We start from the raw sequence: 27,610 nt of genomic DNA, 5'->3' as shown, positions 1-27,610 counted from the left end.
TGACCTGGTAAGAGACAGACAGACTCAGAGGAGCAAGCTGTGATGACAGGCTCCCTCCTAGGGGAACATATGCTGGACACTATTGCTTGTTACATATTCTTGCCCTTAATATATTCCCTCTCATACAGTTATTGTAATAGAATAGGTTGTGCGTGAGAATGGTTTCTAACCATCTGCCTCATTTTAGGAATAGACCAGGATGGCAGCCATCTTAATGGCTCATGAGATGCCAGCAATGCTGCAAAAGGCAAGACCACACAGTATCTAAAGTCTAGTGGGTAATGGAGAGCAGCAGTTCCCAAAGCATGAGTCAGAGATGGGCAACGTGGGCTTCAACTGACTTGACTGGGTGCACAGCATGTGATTATCCCCGTAGCTTGGCTATGCTCATGCCTACAGCCTGCAGCTGGCTATGCTCATCCCTATAGCCTGCAGCTGGCTATGCTCATGCCTACAGCCTGCAGCTGGGCTACGCTCATGCCTACAGCCTGCAACCTCCATTGGGACAGCCTGTTGCAGTCCAGAGAATGAACCAGTCATAGAGAAGCCCTCAGTCTTTGTCCAGTTTCTGCCATTGCCCTGAACATCCCAGACAAAGGGAATTCAAAAGCTTCTGTCTCTCGGCAGCTCTTCCCACATAGGAGCTTCTCTCACTTTGCTCAGATTTCCACCTTTTCTGTGGCGATTCTTAACACAGCCTTTTCTTCATCTTCGCTTTCCATTGGTATAAGACAGCAGGCTTGGAGCTGCTGTCCCAGGTTGGTTGTTGATGACAATGTGTCCAGCATCTCAGGTCCTTGGGTCATATACAACTGGGCCATGAAAGGGCCTATCGCTCTCACACACACACACACAAAAAAATTCCATTAATAGAAAGTGGTCCCTGAGCCTGCACACCACAGAGAAAGGTCTGTGGAGAGACAGGATGATGCACAAGTGAGGGTAGTTTGTGTCTTTCACACTAACAGAAGGGGCTGCTGAAAGTCACTCCGGAAGCAGATGACAAATGACTGTGGTGGGCGGGGCTAAGCTGGGAGGGTGGGGCAGTATTTCACACATAGCATGACACAGAGCCAAGGATGATAGGAATGAAGAGCTTCCTGGGGCATTCAGCAGGTGGAAGCCACAAACTGGTGTGCTGAAGCCAGGTAAGAACTCTGTGTGCTGAAGTTTATCATGGTTTTGTAAGTGATCCCACCACAACAATGACACTTTTATATGTGCAATGACCGAGTCAACGCATGACTAAGTTTCCTGGCATGGCTCTACGTAGACAAAACAAGTCATTAAAGCTTTTGGAAAAAGCGAATAAACTTTATAGAATGATGACCCAGCAATGCCGCTGCTGTACATGGAATTCAGATGACCTGAAGCCTATTTTCCGTTACTTAATGTGGCTGCTTCCGTTCACAAATTTCGATTCCTACCTCTCCACCAGATCTGAGTCTTTCAGATTGTATGTCCTGAGTTTCAAAAGAAATTTGCAATGTTTACATTGTTGTCCAGGACAAAGTCACCCACACAATCATTTTGTGACTTTTGAACTAGTAACGAGGAAACAAAACAAACAAACAACAAGAACAACAAGTAAGCAAACAGAGAAACCCAAAGGAGAAAGAGGAGAAGTGAGAATGGTTCAGACTGAGGTTTCCTCTGAGCATCAATGGCTGTGACTCCTTAGAGCCGAGGCCCTTTCAGAAAGCTACAGCACCACAGTCAGAGCTGGCCCTCCTTGGGAGAACATCTTTGCTATTAAAACCACCTAAAGTTGAGGCCAAGTGTTTGTTTATTGGGTGTCTGTCTTGTGACTGGAACCAAGAGAAACTGTTTCTTTCAAAACATCGACAGAGCTGTCGGGCACCAAACAATGCAGCTGTTTATCGGAAAAACTGGACTTGCTTTTTTAAAATTAAGTTTACTTTGTGCATGTGTATCTATGTGTATGTGCACACATATGTGTAAAAGGCTAGAGGAGGACATGAAGTGTCCCCCTTCATTGTCCTCTCCCTATTCCCTTGAGAAAGCCTCTTCATTGTGCCTGGAGCTCATGGTTTTCTAGCTAAGCTGGTGGCCAGCCAACCCCACTGATTGTCCTGTCTCCCTTACCTCCGATGCTGGGATTGCAGACACCTGGGGACATAGAGGGATTTCCCTTGGGTGCTGGGGATCTGAACTTGGATCCTTATGTGGCATAGCAAGCATTTCCCCCTCTCAAGCCATTTCTCTAAGCCCCTAGAGCTTGCTTTTATGAGACAAAACTAAACTTTCAGTATCATGAAGAGGGAAACACAGACCACCACGAGTCTAATGAATCTGCAGTTCAATGAAGTTGGACTCTAAAGCCTCTCCCGAGTCACCCGTTTTTCTGCCTCTGAAATACTCAGAGCCATGTGGATGAGAGAAGCTGAGGAAGGGGCAGCTGTGCCCTATGTTTCTCTCAGGATTCTTGAACATGAAGCATTTGATCTTTAAGAGCTCATGACCAGTTTCCAAGAAAACACTCATATACAAGTTCATTTGGGACAGCCCTGCCCCAAGTGTGTAAAAACACAGGGCTACGGCTCTCAGTACTAGAACTGAGTAAAGGAGCAGTGTGCTTTAGTTGTTGTTCTACTCTCGGTTTCTGAATAAAGTGAGATTTCAACGTCTGGGTGAAGGTAGAAGTTCCCTCTCTTCTGTGAGCATGGGGCAGGCGAGTTCCCCTTTCTGAAAATGTCTCCAGAGAAAATACAAGCAGATACATACAATTCCATGCTAGAAGTATCGTTCAAATAGAACACCTGGAAGAGGTGTCGTTCTAGGGTGCAGGTGTCTGCTACTGGCTAGTTTTGATGTCAGAATGTGAGGAAGTTAAGGGCACAAATCGGGGGAGGTAGGGTCCAAGTCCTACAAGAGAAGCCATTTGCTTCCCAGGTAGAAATTCAGAGTTTCAAAAGGAAAAGTCTTTCAGACAAGGAATTTCCACTTTAGGCAGAACATACCTTCTTTTATCCCTGTTTTCCTCCTGGCCCCTTTCCTTTCCACCCCTTTTCTGTGCTAAAGCATCTCAAATTATTCCTAATTAATAAGTGTAATACAAAGAAGAGGTGGTCCAGATCATCTCCATCTTTCTAGAATGTCGACGAGAAACGTCTTTGCTCTCAGCCTGTCTGCTCCTCTGTCGCTCAGACGCTCGCAGCAGTAGCGCAGTATCCTGAGGGCAGATGGGCACTTTCTGATTGACTAACTGGTCTCTCCTGTGGTAAAAAGTAGTGCTGACTGGAAACAGCAGACCAGGATGTGCCCGCACGACAGGAATGTCTTCAGTTAGCATGGCTCTCAATTCCTGAAAACCCGCCATGTTCCCAATAAGGTGAACCAGGTGTTCTCCCCCAGCAAGGACCAACAAAAGAGGGAAGGAAAGTTCCACGTTCAGCATTATTTAAAGGAAAACTTCTATTCAAAAGGAAGATGACTAAATAATCACAGGTTTAGAAAGTTCCTTCTGCGTCGGTAATCTTCTCTTTCATAAATTTAATAAAATAGGGTAAAATGAACAGAAGCTTAGGGAGGGGTTGGAGTGGGGCAGGCTTGTACCACTTAAAGGGAACAGAGACGGACCGCACTGTGATATAGCTTTTGTAAGTAGCTCAATGGCACGATGCCCAGACACTAGGCCATTTTAACTGCTAATGCCATTGAGATGAGGTAGTATTTCCTGCGCTGTTTTAACTTTTCAATAAGCATCCAGACACGGCAGGGAAGCCCAGGTAAAAAGTTCACAGTTGGAGGGGGCGTATGCGTGCGTGCTCTGCATGCTCTCAAAACACAGCCGGTGGAAATGACCTTGTGAGAACTCGGAAGGGAACGGCACATGGAAATAATTTGAAACTTGCAGAACATGGGTTTTAGGGCCATGATAGGGTGGCAGAAATTTCCCTCAAAGGAATTCTGCAATAGGCAGCGGTGGGAGGAAGGGAGACGTAGCCCTAGTTATCCTTAAGTTGGGAGTCCTTTGTGAGTATGCTTGCTAATTCTGCTTACAGTACAATTACAGGAGTGCTGTTATCTTCATCCGAATTGTGCCCATAGCTGAGTAAACTAAGCCTACAGGCTGGATGGTCTGGGTGGGCTCATTTCCTTTGCAAACTTCTCACCCGTGTCTTTGAACCTAAGGGCATTGCTCTTCGTGGTTTTCTTTGCCTTGGCGACCCTTGGTGACCCTTCCCCACAACCCTTCGTCTTTTTTGTACTTAAGATGGTTAAGGCCTCAGTGCTAAGGTTGTTGCCTTACTCACCCGTATTGCATGGAAACCAAACATGATCGTGCTGCTTCCCCAACCTCATCCCCTGAAGAATGCCTTTTAGTGACTTCCTAGTAACTTAGGGAAAAACCCAAATTTACTTCATACAAAGTTTCCTAAAAAGGCTCCCACTCCTGTCCGCCATCCCTGTGTCTGTCTGTCCCTCATGTCTCACTGATCTCTCTCACCAGCACATTCCTGGTCTCCTTTCGGTCCTGGTCCATTCTGTTTTCTGCACATCTCCAGTCCTATCTGTCTGTCACTGGCATCTCCGAGGGCTTCCAATCTTAGGGACCCCTCTCTTGGTCCTCATGGTAATGCACCCCTTCCTAGCTAATGCTCCCGTCTCACAGTTCACCCTTCCTGTCTTCTTTCTTTTCCTGTCTGTCTTCTCTGATCAAGTGCAGGCTCTGGCAGGTCAGGGATGTCTCTGCCTTTTAGTCTACGCACCTACAGGGCTAGCAGCTACAAGGATGCTTGCGTCTCTTAGAGAAAAACACAATAATTTTTTTTTCAGCAAGTGAATGAACAGTTTCTATAACGGTAACCACATGGACCTCGCGCTGGCTCTGCCTCAGTCAAGGTAGAGGCTGCTTTATGGACAGCACACCACCAGATCTTCACAGTGGTTCCATTATGACCTGTAGTAATGTTGTTATTCCTGTTTGCACATAAAGATTTATCCACTTTACCTACTCAAAATGCCGGGATTTGAGTTTGCTGCATTTTCAAAAGCCTATGGCCTTTTCGGAACCTCATAATCTCTTAAGTAGTTATTCAATCGAGAAGAAAACAAGCCGAGTGGTGGTGCTGCGGCCTTTAATTCCGGCACCTGGGAAGCAGAGGCAGACAGATCTCTGAGTTCGAAGCCAACCTGGTCTACAGAATGCATTTCAGTACAGCAAGGGCTACACAGATAAACACTGTCTCAAAATAAACAAACAAACAAACTAACAACGAAACAAAAGGAGAACCACTTGGAAAAATCTTAGCTTCTTTCAACTTGTGAATCTCTTTCAAACTGTATTTGTTTTCAGTTCATGTTATTAGTTAGACTCCTAACTCCAATAAACAGATGTCTCTAAAGGCTGTCTCAATCCCCTCCCCCTTGTCTTATAATTTACCAAAGGCTCTCAATACTTCGAATGTGTCTGTCTGTCTGTCTCTTTCTGTCTATCTATCTGTCTCTCTGCGTCTCTCTCCCCCCCCCCGGGTGTGTGTGTGTGTGTGTGTGTGTGTGTGTGTGTGTGTGTGTGTGTGTGATTCGCTCAGTGTAGTTCTGTAATGGGTGTCTATGTTCTCAGTCAGATGGATGACAGCATAAGCTAGGTAGCCACTGATCAAGTCCAGCCTAGAAAATAATTTGTACCCCGGTCATGTCTACTCCAGAAAACACTGAGAGTCTATGAGAAGAGATGTTTGGTGGGACGTGGGTCTGACTTACTCTGCTGACTTGTATGAACACTAAAATAAAAAGTCACAGAGCAAATATTTAAAGGGTCCAGGCTTTGGCTGTCTGGTGTCTTCTAAGTCAAGTCTCTGGTCTGCCCTTGTAGTTTGTGCCATGGGGAAATCTCTGGCTCCCCCAGGGTTGATGTCCTGTTTTGTGTATAATCGTATTGGCTATTACATTTGTAGAAGGTAAGGTGGGGGACCGTGTGACACCTACCTTACCTTCTGTGTAATTTGTGTGAGAATTACCCTCCTTGTCCTTCATGTATTGTGATATGTGGCAATAATAGTATCTTCTTCAAGATAGTAATCTTTGTGAGGATTAAATGAATTGAGGCTGTAAAGTACGTGGGGCAGTGGCCAGCACAGCACAGTGTCTCCCTTGGCTTAAGTATCACTGTGCTCTTAGAACGTTTTGACTCTCCCACTCTTCACACAGTGTCTCGTATTTTATACACTCCACCATAGTTTATCGTTTCAGTTGAGTTCTAAGTGTGGACCAAAGTCCAGAGTTTAGAAATGATGAGAATTCATGCCTTAGACCACGAAGTCACCATCTCAACAGGGACTACATTCTTAAGAAACAGGAAGGAATGTTTTGTGTCACAGTGAACAGGAAATAGCTGTTTGTGTAACCTAAAGCATCTGCCTTTAAAAGTGGAAGATTTGGGAAATGCCGGATTTCATGCCTGACAGCTTTTAAATGCCTAATAACATTTTTTAAAGTATGTGAGCATGTGTGCATGCCTGTGGAAGCCAGAGGCTGACATCAGGGCCCCCCTCAATTATTCTTCACTTCCCTTTATGAGACAAGGTCTGCCTCTGATCCCAGAGCCCTCTAATTTGGAGTTACCTAGACTGGGCTGGCCAGCAAGCCCCAGGGATGGACGGTCCTCCTGTCTCCACCTCTCCAACACTGGGATTACAGGTGTGGGCCACCTTTGAAACTGAGTTCTAGGGGATTAAACACAGGTCCTCCTTTTTGTGCAGCAAAAATGAATAGGCAAAGCCACCTCCTTAGTCCCCTATGACATTTAAAAATTAAGCCCCAACAAAGTTACTAAAAAAATTGTCCTGCTTTTATGAAGCATTTATGCCAAACCTAAGATAACACACCCAGGATAGCAACTGGCATTAAATCTTAGGGCAAGGCAGGGAAAGGCATGCTAACACTTTCATAACCCACGTGTGCATCAGGTCTTATATATAGTCACCCATGTTTCTCCTTTGCTCTCACATCCACACAGGTGCCCACACTCAGTAAAGAAAATGAAGCGAAGAAGCTTAGCTTTATTGTTAGGTCCAAAGTTCTTCATGGGACAACAGAGAGACAGCCATCAAAAAGAACCACAATGCATTGCACCAGTATGTGTAAAGGGTCTCGTGTGATTTGGAGAAGTTGCCATTCATTATGAACTGCGATGTGCCAGGAGCTGTGGTAACTACTTAACATAAAAGGCATCGCTTAAGCCATATAATTACCACATGTGATTCTCATTTTACAGTGATGAATTCTGGAATGTAGGCGCTTTGATGACAACCACTCAGCTAGGGACTGACAAAGCCAGGATTTGAACCAAAGTCTGTCTGTCTGCAAAGTTGATGCAGTTGGAGACTCAAAGTTAGCTACTTGTGTCTGTGGTTTTGACCCAGATAGAAAGGAAGGTTGGTTAGCTTGGCCCTGGACTAACCATGATGCCTGACTCCACTCTATGTCCTCCCTTTCTTTTTCCAAAATATAAAAAGTAAACATAAAATAAGATTGAAGGCAAAAGTCAGCAACAAGGAATCAAATTGCCACTATCCCATTCAGAAGAGCTTGAAGAGAAGCAAGCGCCATGGCCCTGTTTTAGAAAACTGGCCCACAGGGAAAAGCAGGCCCCCTCCTCGGATATGCCGATAGCTGGCACTTTCTAGACCTTACTGTTGGTCATCAGTCCTAGTGGTAACAAGTGTGTACCTCCTGTCTCTATACACTGTGTATTGAAAGCTCACAGAGACTGGCACAAAGCTGAGTTCAGGAGGGACAGTAGCTCCTACAGCAGGAGTCGGTTAGCATCCCGATATTCACACAAGTCTCTGCTCATCTCTGAGTCCCTAAGAGTAACCAGTGTATGCTGTGATACAGGTGTATGTTGGAAGTCAGGCAGAAGGACCTGGCTTTTAAACGACCTGGACAAGGTGTACCTTATTTGACAAGAGACGCCCATTTTTAGACACAGCATATGCTCTTATTGATAACAGGCATAACGATATTTCCTCAGATAAATGTTGACCTTAACTGAGTCAAGATTCCACAAATCATTGGGACCAGACTTCTAGGAATGGACTCTGTTAGAGAGGATGGTGAAAAGTCTTGCGTTTATCCAATGAACATTGGTTAATCGGTAGCTATCTGCCAAACACCATCTGAGGTGCTGAGTATGTATTAGTATATAACCTTAAGAAGGAATTCCAGCAAGGGCAGATTGACATAAGCAAAACCATTTGTGAGCAGCATGCTCAAAGGAGGTAAGAGCTATGGAGAAGAATTAACCTAGATAACTGTGATACAGTGGTTCAGAAAGAATCAGAAAGACACAGGGTCTGAGTTGGACATATAGCTGGTGTATTCTGTGAAGGCATGCATGGTCAGGGAGTACAGTAGAAGGCAAGATGGGAGAGATGGGTTAGTGTGTGTGTGTGTGTGTGTGTGTGTGTGTGTGTGTGTGAGACAGACAGACAGATAGACAGAGACACAGACACAGAGAGACAGACACAGAGACAGACATAAAGACAGAGCTCATAGGCTGGTCTAGCTAAGATGGGGGCGTCTGGGGTTTTCTGTCTCTTCCTTTCCAATAGACATAGGCAGACTGGGATCACAGACACATGCTGTTGTTTCCAACTTTTATGTGGGTTCTGCATTTAAACTGAGCTGTCTAACCAGCCCTTCTTGCTTTGTTTTTAAAGCACCCTTTGACTTTATTGTTAGTAAACAAGATGTAGAATAGGAAAATTGCTTTAAGAAGGCCCAAGAGAAGAACTGTGTGTTTCCTGGAGTCTATGGAGTTCTCTGAGCAGCAAACACATTAATGTGGATGTCTGCTGAGAAAGCACATATTGACAATTGTGCCTCTTGTCTTAGATTTTAATTCAACCCCGTTGCATATTCCTCAAGAACAACTTCAGATACCTTACTTTGCAAACTCATGGTTTCAAGGTCCTTGTGACCTCTGTACAGACTTTTAGCATTTTCCCCTACTTTGCTGACTCGAGGGAGACAAAATCAAACATGCTCATAAACGGCCAAATGGATAAAAAATTTTCTCTTGAGAAAGGGGTAGTTTTATGAAGAAAATACCAGCAAAGTTAGGCTTTGAAAACAAAGACAAAACTAAAGAAATCCTTTTACCTACTGACTTTTCTGGCTGACCAAGTTTTCTCCTAGATGTAGTTAAATGTCAACAGAAGTGTCACTTGTTAATTGTATGAGCAGCCTGACTCATAATGAAAAGGCCTACGTCATTTCGGGAGGGGGATGTTTTGTTCTCAATCACATTGGTTCTTACAAGAACTCTCACTCAGCCATTGGCAGGAAGATGGTTTTTTCCTTGATGACTTTCTCCTTAACAGTAATTGACCTGGGTTGGTTTTCTTTGATGTTCTAGAAGCACTGACTTTTCAAAGGTACAGACAAGGCAGTCTATGACAATTCCTGCCCTGGCGCCTGCCTTACAGTGACAATGTTAAGCTCTGACACATGCAGACCCTTTCTGGAGAAGAAGACTAAATGCTGATGCCAATCTCAAGAAACTCAGCCATCTCTTTCCCTCCCACACCTTCTTCTCTCCTCTATTATTTTTATGTGACTTTTTCTTAAAGTTTATTTTATGATCTGGTTTTGAATGCAAGCACTAGACATGAGTCCACTCTTATGAAAGAGGACATAAAGCTAAATACTTTTAGTCATTCTGTCATTGTTTTTTGATTGTTTGTTTGAATGGTGGATAAGTACATAAAATATATTCAGTACTGAAATTTGTATTAAGAAGTTTCACAGTTTATGCGTTGAATGCCAATTCTAATTGTGTTCATTAAGCGGTATAGACCTTGAATCTGGCTAATTTTAGTGTGTGATGTTATTTTTTTATTTGCAGGTTTCTTTTAATAAAAAGGCTTATTAAACCATATCAAAACGTCCCTTTAAGGAAGATATTTGTTTGAAGTATCTCCATTCTTTAATTAAATAGGCAGAGAAAATTTCAGAGAAACCATATGTCCATTTTAGGAGATGTAAAAACGTACCGCTCAGGAGGCTGAGCGAGCCTGGGATACACGTTCAGACCCTGCCTAGAAAAAAAGTCGCGTTGCTTAGACCAGTAACAGCTGATTAATTCGGATCGTAGGTTCATCTTGCAACTGCAGGGTACACAGGATGTCAGATCAGTGCAAAGGGCAAGATGCAGTTCATTGTTTAACCTCGGGGTTGATGATGGTCTGTGACTTCATCGTTTACCTTCGTCTTCCCTCACTCACTCATCTGGTGTCCGTTACATCTGTGTTGCGTGTGTTGCTAAGACTTGACTTTACCTGTCAGGACAAGCTTCCTTTAGGCATTTACCTGAGGGTTCAGAGGCCCCCTGAATGGAGAGGGTGGGTAGAAGCTTGAGCTATACCGCTAGGTTATATTAATTATCCAGCCATATTTCAGAATAGTAGAGTCAGAATTTAACTCAGTCCTTAGGAGGTCTTCTTGTGGGTGGGGCCAATTGGGTTCTTTATGGAGAGCTTTATTATCAAGTCTATACAGGGTGATTGAACAGGAAGACCAGAGGGGCTGGCTTTGCCAGCATAGACACTGCCCCTTGGCAGTATTTTCAGGCCCACTCCTGACTGTGGGAGACCTAGGAAATGAAAGGCCTTATGAGAAGTAGTATAGCCCTTTGGAGCTGTAGATCTTGGTGCTTGACCAGTTAGAGTCTTAGGGCATCTTGCAATGGTGTCTGGTGAAGTTCTCTTCCCCGTGTCTGGGGAACTTTCAAGATCATATCCTCTAGGACAGTCAGGCCGCTGCTAGGAGCAGCACAACCCTGGGGTTCCCAAGTCAGAAGGCAGTGGGGAGAAGTGAGTGGGATTCTGATTTTGACGTTGTACATTTACATCTTTTGTTCCGATGTGTGGAAAAGACCGATAGGATTCTATTCGACCCTTTTTACTTCCCAGGCATCAAATCTTGTCTCCTCCATCCCCATTTGTCTCCAATTGTTAGTTTCTTTGTGGCTTCTCCTGTGTTTGCCTGACATCCAGAGTTGTATTAGACGAGTCTATCATGACACTTACACATGAAGAAGTGTCACTGGACACTTGAAGATTGTCAAGCAGTTATAGACTTTCTCAGCTCTTTGTTGGGTTTCGCAATTTCCAATCTCTACCACTAGGACAATTCTAGCTACAAAGTAAGGGCCACAGTTCTGTGCAGTTAAAGCCTCATATAGTGTCATTGGCCTGTGCAGCTGCCGAGGCCCAGCGTCCAGAGGCGCAGTACAGTGTAGGTGCGGCCAGCACTGACCTGGAGTAGGATCGCAGCCCTACGGAAGCTGTTTGTAAGTGAAAGGACTTCTCTGATGTATGTTAAAAGGAAGCAATACTTTTATTGGAAAGGATCTCCAAGACTCAGACTACCTCAGAACTTCTGAGCCTACATTTGAGCATTTTCATCTCTAAATAAGCCACTGTACTCCAACTGCCAGAGTTGAATACTGCAAGGAAGAAAAAGAAAGAGACAAAAGGGAGGGGATTTCCACAAGGCCTGTCTCATCGTAAAATGAGATTTACTACAAAACGAGCCCTAAAAGGGACCAGGAGTCCCATCTCAAGCCAAAGTGACTGTATTTAAAACGGTGGCTGTGGACACGCACTGCCAAAGGAAACAAGGAGGCAAGTCTGAAAGCCTTCAGCACGATTGGTTCCACTTCTTTCCCTCTCACTTGTGTCTCCAAGATTAAACTTGTCTCTCCGTGGCTCCATTTCAGTTAAGTACTTTTAGACCTCAGTCCAAACCTCTTCTCTTAGGATTTGGCTCAAAATATTGATAACCATAAATTTCCATATTTTATATCCAATCTGTGAGGACTTAAAAAAACTATTATGGAAACTAAATACAATCTTGAGGAACAGAATGTGTATTTGGTTTCCACAATGAAATCTGACTACAACATTAATACTCTCACAATACGTTACGTGAAGTGTGCTGTATTCTTTGTACTGTAAACTTTACACATCTATGTTTTGGGCAAAGCACATTAACTCAGCCTTGGTTTTTTAAAAAAAAGCCTATTGTTTTTGGTTACTTAGCTGGTAGTTCTGGTACCCTGTCTACAACGGTGTGGCGTGGGCAGAAGAGCCACACAGATCCCGCAATCTCCGAATGGTCTGCAGACCTGTTTCCAGGCTGAGGATGTTTTCCTGTGCTAGAGGGACTGAGTAACACTAGGTTCCTATAAACAACTTAACATGTACCTCAGTGGCTCAAAAAACACTCGTGTTCAAAGGCCGTCACTTATTCTGTGGCTAAATTTTCAACCTTTGAAAATGCTAATGAGTATCCCCCCTCCCCCGAAGTGGCAGTATGACTAGGCAGTAACTATTTTGATTTTTATTACGCTCACCTACAAAAATGGCATCTAGCTCTCCCGTCAGGAAGCGGAAGAGTGTGTTGGAGCACCCATTTTATGGCACCTTTAGACAAATCGAGGCAGAGTGGTAAACAGCTTGATGGAGACAGTTAATGGTGCTGAAGCCACATGGCCTTGAGAAGCTTAGATTTTCTAAACGTAGTGTCACATGACCTACACTCCCCACTGTGCCACCAAGCCCAGAGTTTACAGAAACTAAGTCCATGCTCTTTTCTTTTCGTAGAAAAAAATCTCTTGTTGACTGGTCCCATCACAGTCGTAATTGATATTTCAAAATGTAACTTCTCCCAAAGGACAAAAATTGAGAAAAATGATTTACCTCTTCAATAGACTCTGTCCTTTGCAAGGTTATTATATGTTCCTCCTGTAAAGGTCACAATGTCGGGTTCAAGGTCACTTAAGGTCATTAACCTTTCCACATACTCTATTTGGGATACTATACACTTCACAGACCCCCTTCTATGATTATTTATTTTTAATGCATACACGTGTGCATCATGTATGTACAGGTGCCCACAAAACCCAGAAGGAGGCGTCAGATCTAGCACTAAAGTCACAGGCAGTGTGAAGGCCCCTTTAAGTATGGTAAGTGCCCTTAACCACTGAGCCATCTTTTCAGCTCCCCTTCATCCCCCTCCCTTGAGTGTAGCTGTGACTAGAATCCAGGTCATCCTCAAAGTCCTCCTGCCTCAGCCTCCTGAATGCTGGGATTATGTGCATGTGTCATGGTACCTGGCTGGGCTCTCCATGGAGAGACATACCCTACAAGGCTATTGATGGTCCACTGTGGTAAAGATCTCCAATGGCTTCTCACTCTGGTACGCAAGCCAGAGTCCTCTATGTGAGCTTTCCTGTTATCTTTCTAAATGGTCTCTAATTGAATCAGCAGCCCCCCAGGGAACAGCCTTCACTTCCTTCTCACTGTCTGTCAGCCAAGCACACCAGGGGTGTTCAATAAGTAATGCTACCAGGAGCACAGCTCGGAGGAGTGGGGGGAGCACATTTGCTTTTGATTATTCCTTTGTGGTTAATCGAGAGTAGCAGGGATAGGCAAGGATATCAGCACCAAGAGAAACAACGGCCTGGCTCTTAAAGAGCGAACGCTCTTTACCCCTAAGCCAACTGTGGTCTTGCATTGAGTTCTGAAATTTAGATTTATAGAATTATTTATATAAATAGATTTCCCAAGAGGATACTCATAGTATTTTCTGTATTTCTCCTGACGCACTCAAGGTGAAACCTTCGCCTAGTGGTATTGATACTGTGTTATCTGTATTGGTACTGGCATTGGTAGCAAACATCAGACTTTAGGATTCTATTTCCTATTTGCAGGAGTCAGACACGCACCTAACATGGTCTCCATTTTGTTGCTGACGTACCTCCCCTTTGCAGTCCTTTAAGGAGGCTGTGCTTACAGGTGTTGCACGGCTTGGCAAACTGTAGATTGCCTTATCGTTACCCACAGACAAGGCAGGAGCTCTGCCTCGTTCATTTTAGTACCCTCCAGGCCCGGACACAAACCTCAGGGCTCCATCTATTATTGAACACTTATCTAAGTGCCTACGAAGTGGTGGGGATTGTGCTGGGGACTGGGGACTAGGGCTTGGGGGTGAAAATCATTCTGGAAGGGATGATGTAATAATGAGTGAGAAGAGCTGAGCCAGGGGAAGTCGGTTGGGGTGAATCTGTCTGACTGGCTTCCTGAGAGAACTGACGTTTACGGGGAAACCTGACAGAAGAGCAGGGCTTTCCCCTGGTTCTCTTTTTTTCTTATCCTATTACTGTAAAAGTGACTAGGTTTGTGACTGAGAACGGAATGATCAATATTATCTGCCTCAGTGGTCAAGGTGAAAACTGTCTCCACTCTCCTTAACTGGTGTTCAGGGATGGGGCACCTCCCATGGTAGAGACAGGTTAATTCTCCTGTGCTCATGAGAATGGTCAGCTTGGCTTGTGGGCCCTGTCTACCTTCAGAATCTCTGTGTTGATGCATTTTCTTGCCGGCCATACTGTGATGACGCCACATGGAAAGTGTTCGGCGAAGTCTTTGAAATACTCCCTGGGCTGAACCTTGGAGCCGATGGTGAGAGTTAAAAACATGGGTGTGAACCACGCACCCCTCATAAAGCATGAACTCAAACCCCAGTCACCACAGACACACTAGTAATCTTTCTTACTTGATTAACTATTTTCTGCCTGTAAAATTGTATATGGATTCCACGCAAGCAATGCTAGGGGCTGATTTCAACTGGTGGATGTGTGCACGTGCCTGTGTAGGCCTTATTCAGCTTGGCCAGGTTTATGTCTTGTGTCTTACACAGTCACAGTCAGCCATACTCACACACAGAAGGAGGGAAAGAGGAGAGAGAGAAAAGAGAGGATAGAGAGGGAGAAGGGGAGTGGGGTGAGAAGAGGGGAGGGAGGGAGGGGGAGAGAGAGAGACAGAGAGAGAGACAGAGGAGAGACAGAGAGACAGACAGGGGGCGGGGAGCGCTAAGCCCCCGGTCTTTGGAGATCCCTGCTTTAGCTTCTCACAGCCATTTCCTGCACTTGAGATGGGCTGCAGTCCCCGAGGGGACCTCGGTATCTGAATTTGGCAGAGAGCTGCATTCCCATGGAATTCAGGGCCGCCCTCACACCCCAAGGAGCAGCCTGGCAAGGTTCTCACATACTCGAGAGGTGCCATAGAGGGGTCTGCAGTCATCTGCAACTCGGAGGCTGCAGCCTGAGAGCCACATGAGTGTTCACCAGCCAGTTCCTCACTCACTGCTTGGCCGCATAAGAAATTCCTGGCAGCACTTAAACATCACAACTGTCGCACTGGGGCCTGGCCTTTGGGCCTGGAATCCATGTTGAGTTCGTGTCCATTTAGACATGGCCCTCTTTCAAACATTCAGAAAAAAAAATGTGGCAGAATTTAACAAGAACAGAACTGGACCCTTCTATTCTCCTTCACTCAAAAAACACTGACTGTTGCATAAAGAGGAAAGAAATGGAGCCCTTTGTGGCAACTGCTGACTTGGTCTGCCTCTGGAGCTGGTGACAGAAAAGTGGTCAGCCGTCTTATAAAGCATCAGTAAGCAGGGCAACAGCTGATCAGAAATGGACTTTTTGGCCCAGTTTTCCTTTCATTTCTCTCCTGGGATTTCTCTTCCTGCCTTTCCCTCTGTCTTCCTGCTCCCCTGCCTTTGTTCTGGCGTTACATATGCAGGGCTCCAGTCGAGCCATGCACACGGGCAAAGCCTCCCTGGGGCCATCTTGGCTGTGAGGTAACTGCTACTCTCTCAGGAGGGAGTGGTTCGGCTGATTGCGTTCAGGGATGTGGTGCATTGTCTATCTGGTTCCGTGGGCAGTTGAGTGCAGCGCGCCACGCTGCTGGGTCAGGTGACCGGTGTCTGCTGACTGTTCTTTTTATAGACTGTGGAAATACGGTGGAGGGCTCCAAACTCCTTAATCTCAACAAATACGATACACAAGAGCAGTCTGCCACACCACGCATGCTCCCTTTCCCACGGGGTGACGTGGGTGCCAAGCCGAGGTGGGTGTCCCTGCCCTGTGATTTCTACAGCGTCCTGTGCGCATCTGGAGCCCACGTTTCCCCCTATTCTAGAAATCTCCATTGCTCTAAAGAAACCAAGTTCTTATCTGCACCAAGGTTCTTAGATCAATCAATGTATACTGGGAAAAAAAATATCTTTGAACACTGAATATTTACAGTTCGCACTTTAAAATGTCACGGTCCTCTGAGTTAATGACATTTGTGTAGGGCTAGTCTGAGAACCCAGTTGACTTTCTTCATATGGTTTCTAGAGTAAAAGAATGTTTGGGGTGTGTCAGAATTTAGATAAGAATGAGCCTTTAATGTAAGCAGAGCCAGGTGGACTGCTGAGTTCGAGGCCACTCTGGCCTGCAGAAGGAGAAACCTTGTCTTAAAAACCCCTCAAATAAACGAAGAAACAAACAACAACAAAGCAAAACAAGAGGAAAGAATGACTTCAAAGTGAAGGCTGCTGGAGGGCAGGTATGAGGAGTCTCAGCTCAGAGTCAATGGCAGCACAGCAGCTAGGACACAGCAAACTCTCCCCTGCCAGGGCTTAATGAGAGTGTGAAGGAAGGGGTGGATGACATTCACTCCTTAAACAGAGCAGTTGATCCATTGTCCTTCATCTTTAAATGACCCTATGCTTCTTCTCGGTTTGCTACCCTGTTGTTTCCAAGAAGCCGATCAGTCAGACTTCAAGGCATGGGAGCCTGAGAGACTGGGTACTTCACTTCAGAGCAAAAATTATGCACCGTAGCTGCTCGGTCACTTCCTCCTCAGTAACCCTGGGTGTCCCTTAAGCAGGGCCAAATGTGCCCAATCTCAGTAAATGAACGGATCCTCACGGTCTCTCAGGAAGAACAGTAAGAGCGCTAGCAGGCCTTCCACTTAGAACCAGAGTAGCTGCAACTGACTAACACTTGAGAAATAGGAACTTGGGGAACGGTAAATCCTGAAATCTCTTTTAGAGACAATTTGGTTCCTGGATTTCATAGAAAAACGTGATCTAGAAATCTGATGAACACAGAATAGTTACTGCTTGAGTCAAAGCAAAACACGAATGTGTGCGTGCATGCACACACACACGCACACACACGCACATACACACATAAGCACATACACACACACATAAGCACATACATACACACACACACATAAGCACATACATACACACACATAAGCACTACATATACATACACACAGAAGCACATAACATACACACACAGACACACACACAGACACACACACACTCACACACACACACACACTCACACACACATAAGCACATACATACACACACAGACACACACACACGCGCACATGCACACGCACACACACACACTCACATAAGCACATACATACATATACATACACACACAGACACACATGCACATAGAGACATGCACACAAATACAGACAGATACATACACATACATATGCACACACAAACATACATATGCACACACATACATACACATGCCTACACATATACTCGCACACATGCTATAAGGAATCAGAGGGAGCAGTAGAAACAGCGATCATCTGACCCTGCATCACTGTTACGCCTGAGCTAACTCACAGGCAGAGATATGAGAAGATGTTTACAGGCCTTTTGGCTATAAGAAGCCATGTGTGGGACTCGGTGAAAATGAGACAAACATATCCAAGTCAGTTAGCAAGCTCCTCTGTTCTTGAAGTCTTTGTTAGGGGAAGCAACTGCTCTGGCTTTTTAGGAATGTCTCTCGGAGAGTGCACTGGGCACTCGATGCTCTGTAAGTGAGAATCATCATCGCTTCCTTCTCTGCTGTTTTGCATAATCTGCATCAATGAACCTGCAGCTACATACAGTCTATGCTAGGTCGTGTTTTGAGGCTTCAACTGTTTCTTTTTCCTTCCTTTTCAAAGTTTTACCTCAAATGAGCTATTACTTCTCTGCAGTCATCATTATTATCATTGTTATTGTTGTTGCTGTTGTTATTTTTTTGAGACAGATTTTCTCTGCATAGCCCTGGCTGCCCTGGAACTCACTGTGTAGACCAAGCTGGCCTTGAACTCGAGATCCACTCTCTGCTTCCAGAGTGCTGGGATAAAAGGTGTGTGCAGCACCACCTGGCAAGTTATTGAGAACTTTTTTTAATCTCGGTGTGTGTGTGTGTGTGTGTGTGTGTGTGTGTGTGTGTGTGTGTGTGTATGAGAGAGAGAGACAGACAGAGACAGAGTGGGAGAGAGACAGAGACAGAGAGAGTGGAGAGAGGAGAGAGAGAGAGAGAGAGAGAGAGAGAGAGAGAGAGAGAGAGAGAGAGAGATCTCGAAAAGGCCAGAAATGAATGCCAGGACCTCCGAGCTGGAGTGTCAGGTAGCTTTGACCTGCCTGATGTGGATGATGGGAGCTGAACTCCAGTACTCTGAAGAGATAACAAGCAGTGTATCCTTAACTACTGAGCCTTTCTTTCAGCGTTTTATTTCACTTTTAATTTTAAAATTATTTAAGTGCTGGGGCTCAAACTCAGGGTCTTTCACCTGACTACATGAGATCTCTAGCACTGAGCAGAAGCCCCAGCCTTGAGTTTTAACACTTACTTCTCCATTCCACATGCCCTGACCAGTGAGCCACCAGTAGTCACAGTCCACCAAAGTAAGGGTCAATTTAAAAGGCAGAAAAACTCCAGAGATCCAGAAACAGAGCATCCCACGGAGGAAATGCACACAGCGGTGCAGACCGTGGCAGGAAGTGGTAGCATTAGCTGTATCTGCTGGTCTAGAGAATACAGTCGGGGTATTGCTGGAGACCACGGGCTGCCAAAGAGATGCATGATGGGAGATAGTTTCAGCTCACAGGAGACTTGGCCAATTAGCAGAGATAACTGGAGCCCAGCCCCTGCCTCATCCCTAAAGAATATGAAGCAAGAGAGAATTGCTTATTGTCCAGATACTGTGGGGGAGGGAGACAGTAGTTGTAAAGGAGGTTGAAGATGGAGACCATTGCAGAAAAATACAACTAATCAAAATGCAGAAAGCAAATGACCAATGCGGCACCTGTCCACAATGGATGCATCTGCACTGCAACTCTTGCACCTAAGCCTCATGGAGCATTGTGGAAGAGGAGGTGGGGAGATTGTAAAAGCCAGGGAAACAGGAAGTTTGCTGTGAGACTGCGTTTCCTAGAACTGTCAGAGAAGCTATACTCATCAACATGGCTGCCTAAACAAGTCCTGAGCAAGGAGATACCAATAGAAGACATGATACTGTGGAAGGAAGAAATCCCACAGGGCCCCAGTCACAAAGAACCACAGGCAACTAAGGAATGCTGAGATCAGGAGAAATAGACTTCAGGAAGAACAAACTACTTGGTTATTGGATGCCAAGTAGCCAGCCTTCAAAACACACACACACACACACACACACACACACACACACACACACACACACACACGTAACATTATATCAACCAAGAGGTTGTAGTTAAATATTTCTAAAGGGATTTATGTAAGACAATAATTAAAGAGACAGAGGCTATGAATTTGAGAAAGGAGGTGGGGTTTGTCACAGAAAGGGTCCATAGGAGAACACGGAAGAGAAATAATGATGCAATTATATTTTAAATTTAATTAATTATATTTTAATTTCAAAATAAGACAAATATTTTTAAAAAGAAGGAAGGAATCTGAGGGAGAAATGAAATAGCCCACAGGGAACAGCGGCAGCGACAGAGGAGGGAGCGATGGCTGTGCAGTTGTACGATGACTGCTGACCTTCAGATCCTCATTCAAGGTGGAGTTGAGAGACACAAAGGATTGGTAAGAAGTGGGCTTTGAAGGAATTGGTTTGCCATGTCTAGAGATGGACTAAAAATACACCAGGCACTATATGCTGATGAAACAAGCCTTTCCCGGCTAGGGCTGGAGCCCCGCATTGGGGCGAGAGGCGGGGTATGGGGCTAATGGAGAGAATGGGGGTACATCTGAGTTAGCAGGCGCTGCCCAGACACAAGGCAACCGCGCATCACAGTCTCAGGCGCACGGTGAGATCTGTGCCGCTAACTCAAGCCCTTGGGAGTCCTCTAGACTGTAGCAGCTAGAGTGAGAACAAGTCTGAGTGACCTACCTGATGAAGGACACACCTGAGGCCTGGATATACAAACAACTGTTTGTTCTTTGGCTTCTCGTTGCCTTCAGTATGTCAGAAAACAATTGCCTAAAACAGTCCTGATAAAACTCTTTTAAATGGTACTTGGATATAGATGGGTTCAGCCTTCATTGAAAGCTCTCCTTCAGAATTTACACATCAGCTTAGCACGTGGGACAGATGAGAGGGGATGCTTTGGTTTCCTGGTCTGAAAACAGAAACTGGAAGGCTAAGGCTGTGGGTCGGGGCTTAAGGGTGACTCAGTGCGGAAGAAGATGCAACGGCCAGCTATCCGAACCTTCCGGAGACCAGGGTGTCATGTCTTCTATGAGAATAGGAGCCGTAAGTCAGGGACCTCTGGGTAGAGTTGGGTCCTACAGGGCTTTGGGATTTAATTTAAGAAATTAAAATTTATCCCAGGAAAATAAAGACATTTAGGTGTTTGTAAATAGCTGTCCCAACTACTACTTTAAATGCTCACGTTCTGGCAAGACCGGGAGGAAGCCGTATAGCATTTAGCAAGAAGGGAGATCGGCCAGAAAGTATTCAGGGTATGTGTGCCCATGGGCACAGTGCCTGAGCTTTGTGGGACAGGGTGCAGGCCTGGCAACTCCTCACCCTCGTGACTTTCCCTAACGTGGGTCATACCCCAGGGAGCATCTCTCGACCTCCGCCAATAAAGAGGCCATTGTCCATGCCTCCCTGCCTCTGTGCCTTCTGAGGGCTGCCTTGGGGGAAGTTTCAGGAACGTCTAGGCCAAACTTGCTAAATAATAAAGGCTGAAAGAGAATTGGAGGACCAAGGATGAGGACAGTTGGACAAGGACCCAGAGTGCAGTTGGGAAACACAGAGGCACGGCCCTCCTGTGGTACCCATGAAGTAAGCACTGCTTCACCCCCGAAGCACCAAGGAGGGCTGCCAGAGCTCCCTGCTTGCTACGGGTAGAGTTGAAATTCAGGTTCCAGTGCGAAGACAGTGAAAACAGTGCGGGGCTCCCTGTGATTCAGGAGGGATGGAATTCACGGATGAATAGGAAGAAAAAGAGGTCAGCTCCCTTACTTGCATCCCAGGGGAGTTTTGATTTTGTAGGTCACTCACAGGACAGCAGCTATTGGGTTTTCATTATACATGCCACTAGATTTATTTCCTGGAGAATACAATTCAAATTTACCCCACCAAGTTCCATCAGAATAGTCTAATTAGTGTGTTTAGATCTCTCTCTCTCTCTCTCTCTCTCTCTCTCTCTCTCTCTCTCTCTCCCTCCCTCCCTCCCTCCCTTCCCCTCCTTCCCCCTCCCTCCTTCCCTTCTTGTCTCTCTCCCTCCCTCTCTCCCTTCCCCTCCCCCCTCCCCTCCCCTTCCTCCCTCCCTCTCTCTTCTCTCCCTCCCCCCCACTCTGTGTGCGCACGTGCGTGCATGTGTGTGGGCACGTGCACGCATGCGTGTCTCTGTTGTGATGATGCACATATAAATCTGATTTTCCATGGTTAACATAAACAAACAAGAACAGTAAGATTACCAACTCATGTGACACCTCTCTCATCCCAACCAGGCTGAACATTTTTGCAGTTTTATTTCTAACTTCGAATGCTTTATTATAAAAACCTTCTAAGTCTCACATCTTTCTGTCTCTAACAAACCTTGATTGTGCAAATTCGCTGATTACTGCTCTGAATATATATTATATGTATGTTCCTTTTTTTTATTTCTTTGGATTTCACCAAAAGAAACCGAGAAGCCCTTCTAACAAATAAATAACAGCTGACCATTCATTAGAAAAGGCAAACCTATTTGGAATACGTGCTGCTTCATGAATGCACATCGCACTGACGTATCTGTCAGGTTTTCCACTAACCCTTTTGCATCTGCATCTTTAGGATCAAATCTATGTCTTAACCCTGCACCCTTTCTTTTCCAAGTTCAGAACTTGGTGTTCAACAGGCTGAATGACCCCCTAATGCATTAACCATTCCTGTGGATGCATGCCATTCACAGGGGCCTCCGAAAGAGAAGAATGACGCCATTTCCCTGACTGTGGAGTTGGGCTTGGCATATCATGAGTGAGTCAAGGCTGACATCCTTCCCTACTATGGTGTTTATTTCCTTATCAGTGCATATAGGAGTTGGTGTTCTGTGCTAATACACTCTGTTTGCCCTGAGCAAAAATGCCAGAATAATGTAATAAAACTGGGTGGAAATGGGGTACTCCACAGATAGACCTTGCTCTGTCGATGGGTAGACTAGCATGTTTAAGAAGAACCCTGGTGGCTTAGGCACATACTTGTACTTTGAGTCATGCAGGAGTATGAGGGGTCAGGATGAAGCGGTGCATACGTCCAGGGAGAATCTATGAAGCTGGTAGCTATTCAGCCTTCTTCCAAAAGCTCACCGATGGGGAGGACCATGCTGTCCTGGGAATTTAGGCTTAGTGCATGCTCAGAGGGTCCTCTAATCTTTAACCCCCAGTTTCTCATGTGCTGTAGGTGCTTGACACATGTTCACTACATGAGTTGATGAATTCAATTATAGTTTTTCTTATTGTAAAACTGGGAGTGAACAGATTCTTAAGTCCTGATGCATGAAGCAAAAAGACGAGCTTATTTTATTCACAATCTTTGCATTAAAAATTACACTGTGTGCCGAGGAGACAGTTCAGTTGGTAAAGGCTTTGCTGTGCCAGCACCAGGACTTGAGTTCGAATCCCAGAGCAAAAGTGCTTGGAATACTAGTGTTGTGGAAGTGGTGACAGGTGGGCCCCTCAGGCTTTCCTGCAAGCCAGCCTAGGGCAGGACAGTGCCTGAGGGAAAACACCAGGGATTGACCCCTGGCCTCTGAGTGCACGCACACTGGCACACATATCCCACACATGCACACACAACTGCTCTTTTGTCATCTTTATTTGAGATGTGGCTCATGAACCTCACAAGGAACCTAGCAACCAGAGCGGGATATATCTGTACTATGACAGAATAGCTCCTTTAAAATTTTACTTGATTATTTAGTTTTAAAAAAGCAAAACAGAAGTTCAGAGTTACTGACTCTAGACTTTGTTTTTTTCTTGGTGTTTCTTCTGTGTAGCCTGGCTGTCCTGAACCTTGCTCTGTAGACCAGGCTGGCCTTGAACTCAGGTCTGCCTGCCTCTGTCTCCCACATGCTGGGGCTAAAGGCGTGCACCACCACTGACCATCTCTACACGCCGTCCTTTCTCTAGCATCACACCCAGAACTGTGCCTGGCACACAGTAGGCATTCCGCATTTTTTGAATTCATGAATACATAAAATCAAGGTAGTGCCAACGTTCAGACTGAAGCAGATCTGAGTTTAACCTGGAAGTTTTGTCTCTGGACTTCTGGTGGGACAGACCAGGAGACTGAAGATGTCCATGGATTTGGAGAAGGCAAGGCAGTAAATTCTTCTGAAACTCTGAGAGTTTAAAGCACTTGCTCAGAATTACAGATAAAAATTCATTTTGTGTCTTGGTCTAAGCATTCACTTCATGAAGTATTAAAACCAATCGCTTTTGTAAATTTCAAAGATGAAATGAAAATGAAAACGTCAATGTTCTGGTCTCGCGCTGATAGCCCATTACTGGCCTGTATCAACCTTTTCCTTCTTGGCAAGATGTAGCCAAGGAACGTCATAACTGAAGCCACCAAATGGCCACAGGCCGTTGGAAGTAATCATGTAGCTTCTCTCCTGCCTTCTGTCTAGATTTCATGCCCTTTCCTCCCCTTTGGCCGTAGGCTCGTCTCCTCCTCTGGTCTCTATACTGATTGCTTCCTAGCTTTCCTAGGCTGTCGGCTTTTTAAATCTCTTCCTTCTCTAACCCCGTCTCATCCATTAACCCAGTTCCTGCTGCTGGCCCAGTTTGATGATCCTTCAGTAACTTGCAGCCTCCAGCATAGGCTTAGGTGTTATATTCTAGCAAACTTTGAATTCAAGATGATTTTTTTCCATTAAGAAAAGAGTTTTATCCGGTACAAAATTTCTATCCTTGTCTGTACCTTCATTGGCTAATAATGTTTAGAACTATTGACGGAATATGAGAGCTAAGCTGATTTCCTCGCCAGTGTTTGCTGCATCTTGAAAACAATTTTCTGGGTGTTCGGATTTAAGGCAATTACCCTAAGAAGGTGGGAAGGAGAGCCGGGTATTTGCTTGATTGACAGCAATGGTTGAAATGAAGGATCCTCTTGGCTAGGTGTGGGGAGTGAGTTGAGCTCTTAAGATTTGATTGAGGAACTTGGCTTTCTACTAAGGGGGAATGTATAAATCTGTGTTTCAGTCACAACAAACCATCCATTCACTGGCTGAATTCCCTCCTAGGAGTTTCAGACATGGAGAATTCTAAACCAAATATAGAATCCATTTGAGTTGCTTAGATCCAATGTTAGGACAGAAATATTCACACTTTCAGGCATCTGGCCATATGGCTTTGAAAAAGAATGCATTTTTAGTTCAACAGGGAATATCTTTTGGAAATAAAAAAACATTTGAGTGCTGATAAGCCAATACGTTGGGATGAACCATTCCATAGAAAGGCATTGGCTGCTGCGTATAAGAGACCTGTAGCCTGAAGTGCTCTCAGCCTGCCAGCCACTTCTTAAGGCTGCTGTTAAAAGATGAACGCTTTCTTGGCATACTCATTGCGATAGGTGGAAATGGTCTCGACCACTGGGAGGTGTTTTCTGATTTAGTGATCGGCATACATTGATGGGCTTGAGTTCTAGAAGCTGGGATAAAGATCCAGATACGTGTGCAGCCCATGGTACCAGCAGTGGGTCTAGACATAGGATGAAGGATGCTGGGGGTGGGAGCGCCATAGTTACATTTCCCCTGTGAAATGGGTATTTTCTTAGGCGCACAGTATTTATCATCAGGAAGCTCAAGGGTGGCACAGATTTTTAAAAAGTCCTTTTGTTAACAGCTCTGAAGGCTAGAAGTCAGAAACATTCTGTCCCACAAAGACCTTAACATTCTATACAGATTGTTTTACTAGGGATTAATACTAGGAAAAAGTTCCTTGACAGTCCTTACAATGATCTGCTGTGGCATTCACTTCCTAGGAAACCCTGCCCATGAGCTCTATTTCCTAGGGGTTGATCGTGCAACTCTGAAGCTGCCTCAGACTCCCAGCTCTGCTTTGATCACTTGAGTTTTGGAAGATGTTGAAACTTGTCTGTGCCTCAGTTCTCTGACCTGTATGATAGGACAGATTCCCTTATAAGAATTCAATGATGTACTTCAAGTCAAAGAGATGGAAGTCAGACTCTTTGTAGAGTAAGTCATCAGTACATGATATATATATCAGTACATGATATATATATATGATATTTTTATTTACATTTCAAATGTTATTCCCTTTCCTGGTTTCCTATCCATAAGCCCTCTATCCCATTCCCCTCCCCTTCTTCTTTAAGGGTGTTCCCCCTCCCTAACCATCCCACCCTCTACAACCATCCCCCCTTCCTGCCTCCCCATCCCGACATTCCCCTACACTGGGGGAGGGGTGTCCAACCTTGGCAGGACCAAGGGCTTCTCCTCCCATTAGTGCCCAACAAGGCCATCCTCTGCTACATATGCAGCTGGAGCCATGGGTCTGTCCATGTACAGTCTTTGGATAGTGGTTTAGTCCCTGGGAGCTCTGGTTGGTTGGCATTGTTGTTCTTGTGGGGTTGCATACCCCTTCAGCTCCTTCAGTCCTTTCTCTAATTCCTCCAACGGGGTCCCTGTTATCAGTTCAGTGGTTTGCTGCTAGTGTTCGCCTCTGTATTTGTTAGTATCTCATTGTTGGTGGTCCTCTCTGTAGAGTAAGTCATCGGTACATGTATTTATTACTATCTCACTGTTGCTTGTTTCCACGGTTGTAAATCTAGGTCAGAGAGACTGACCTGCTACACGTGTGTCGCAGTACTCTTTTATGTCTGCAGCACTATTTACATGTTAGAACTCACATCCCGTGTATAAATCTCAAGCTTCCTTTCCACAAGCGCTTGCACTGTTAAAGGGAACATTTTGATTATTTATGGCACTTTCTATGAGAATCTGAAGAATCCTCACTTATGATGTAGTCTGGATTGGGAATTGCCTTGCTCCATTCTCTGTACAAATCCAAAAACCCAGCAGATCCCGTTTTACCACCCGTGATCTACTCTTAGCTTGAAGGACCAACTGAGAGAGCTTCAGAAAGTTGCTTGAAAAGGCACAGCAAGGAGTATCCAGAGAGAATTTGAACCCGTGCTCGCCCAGAAAAAAATGCTTACATGTGTCATTGGAAGGACGTTTTATGATGTATTTTTTAAGTCATCTAAATTTTTTTATTTTATAAACAGACTATATGATTATTATGTCATATTAATGTTGTAAAATGTATACTTGTCTACCCAAATCCCCTCCATCTCTCATAATTAGAATGCATATGTGCACACACACACACACACACACACACACACACACACACACACACACACGGGGTGCTGAGAGGTTTTTACGTCTCTGGCTGTCACTCTGTGGCATTCCATCCTCTACCTCACAGCTTGCTCTCCTATGGTGACACACACCTACCAACAACATGAACAATGTAATATTCAAACATCCTCCCTCCCTCCCTCCCTCCCTCCCTTCCTTCTTTCCTTCCTCCCTTCCTCCCTCCCTCCCTCCCTTCCTTCCTCTCTCCCTCCCTCCCTCCCTCCCTCCCTCCCTCCCTCCCTCCCTTCCTTCCTTCCTTCCTTCCCTTCCTCCCTTCCTCCCTTCCTTCCTCCCTCCCTCCCTTCCTTCCTTCCCTTCCTCCCTCCCTCCCTTCCTTCCTCCCTCCCTCCCTTCCTCCCTTCCTTCTTTCCTTTCTTCCAGAAAGAGGTTCCTCTGTCAAGTTTCCCAGGGATCAGCTCTTACTCTGCAGTATGTGTTTTGTAAGAATAATACATTTCTTGACCCTGCTTGCCAGGTTAAAATTAAACCTCTATTTAATGTAAAACCAGAAGGCATAAAACAGCCGTGGATTTATTTTTATTAGTAGTAATTAGTCTGCTATATTCATGCTTATCTTTCCCAGTCGTATCATTTTATGGAAGTCACTCCTGATTTCCACTCACTGGGGAAGACCTTTGAGTCTGCCTGCCATTGCTTGTGTAGTATTAGAGTGCTTGACCCTGCCTCTAGATGGTGTCTGCAGATATTGGGCTGATGAACAGATTGAGAGCATGGAGTCAAGTGAGATCCTTCAAGGTGGCTGAGAACTAAACACAACAGTTAGTCACATCGGAGGCCGCTCTCAGTATCACCTCTAGCCTTATTCCAATGTGCAACCATAACCACAATGTCTTCACGGTAGCGCGAACCCAATGCATATCAATCTGATTTTCTGGTTGGACGAATGAACACCAAGCATATCAGGATATGACTGACAACTGGATATATCACCAAGGCAAGAACCACTGGTCATTACACAACCCAAAAGCAATGACAGTGTACAAGGACCCATTAGCGCTTGCTCTACGTGTACCAAGAGAATAGAGCCCCTGTGAGCCCACCAGGA

At 45.1% G+C, this 27,610-nt stretch overlaps 1 protein-coding gene across 2 annotated transcripts in view; it reads right to left on the bottom strand.

Moving 5' to 3' along the window:
- Maml2 (mastermind-like transcriptional coactivator 2) overlaps positions 1 to 27,610 on the bottom strand; it is a 317,444-nt gene that overhangs the window by 60,898 nt on the left and 228,936 nt on the right. The window lies entirely within an intron of this gene.

The sequence above is a fragment of the Rattus norvegicus genome, chromosome 8 (genome assembly GCF_036323735.1).
Source record: "Rattus norvegicus strain BN/NHsdMcwi chromosome 8, GRCr8, whole genome shotgun sequence".
Taxonomy (NCBI): Eukaryota; Metazoa; Chordata; class Mammalia; order Rodentia; family Muridae; genus Rattus; species Rattus norvegicus.
This window is presented reverse-complemented; position numbering and strand designations above follow the sequence as displayed.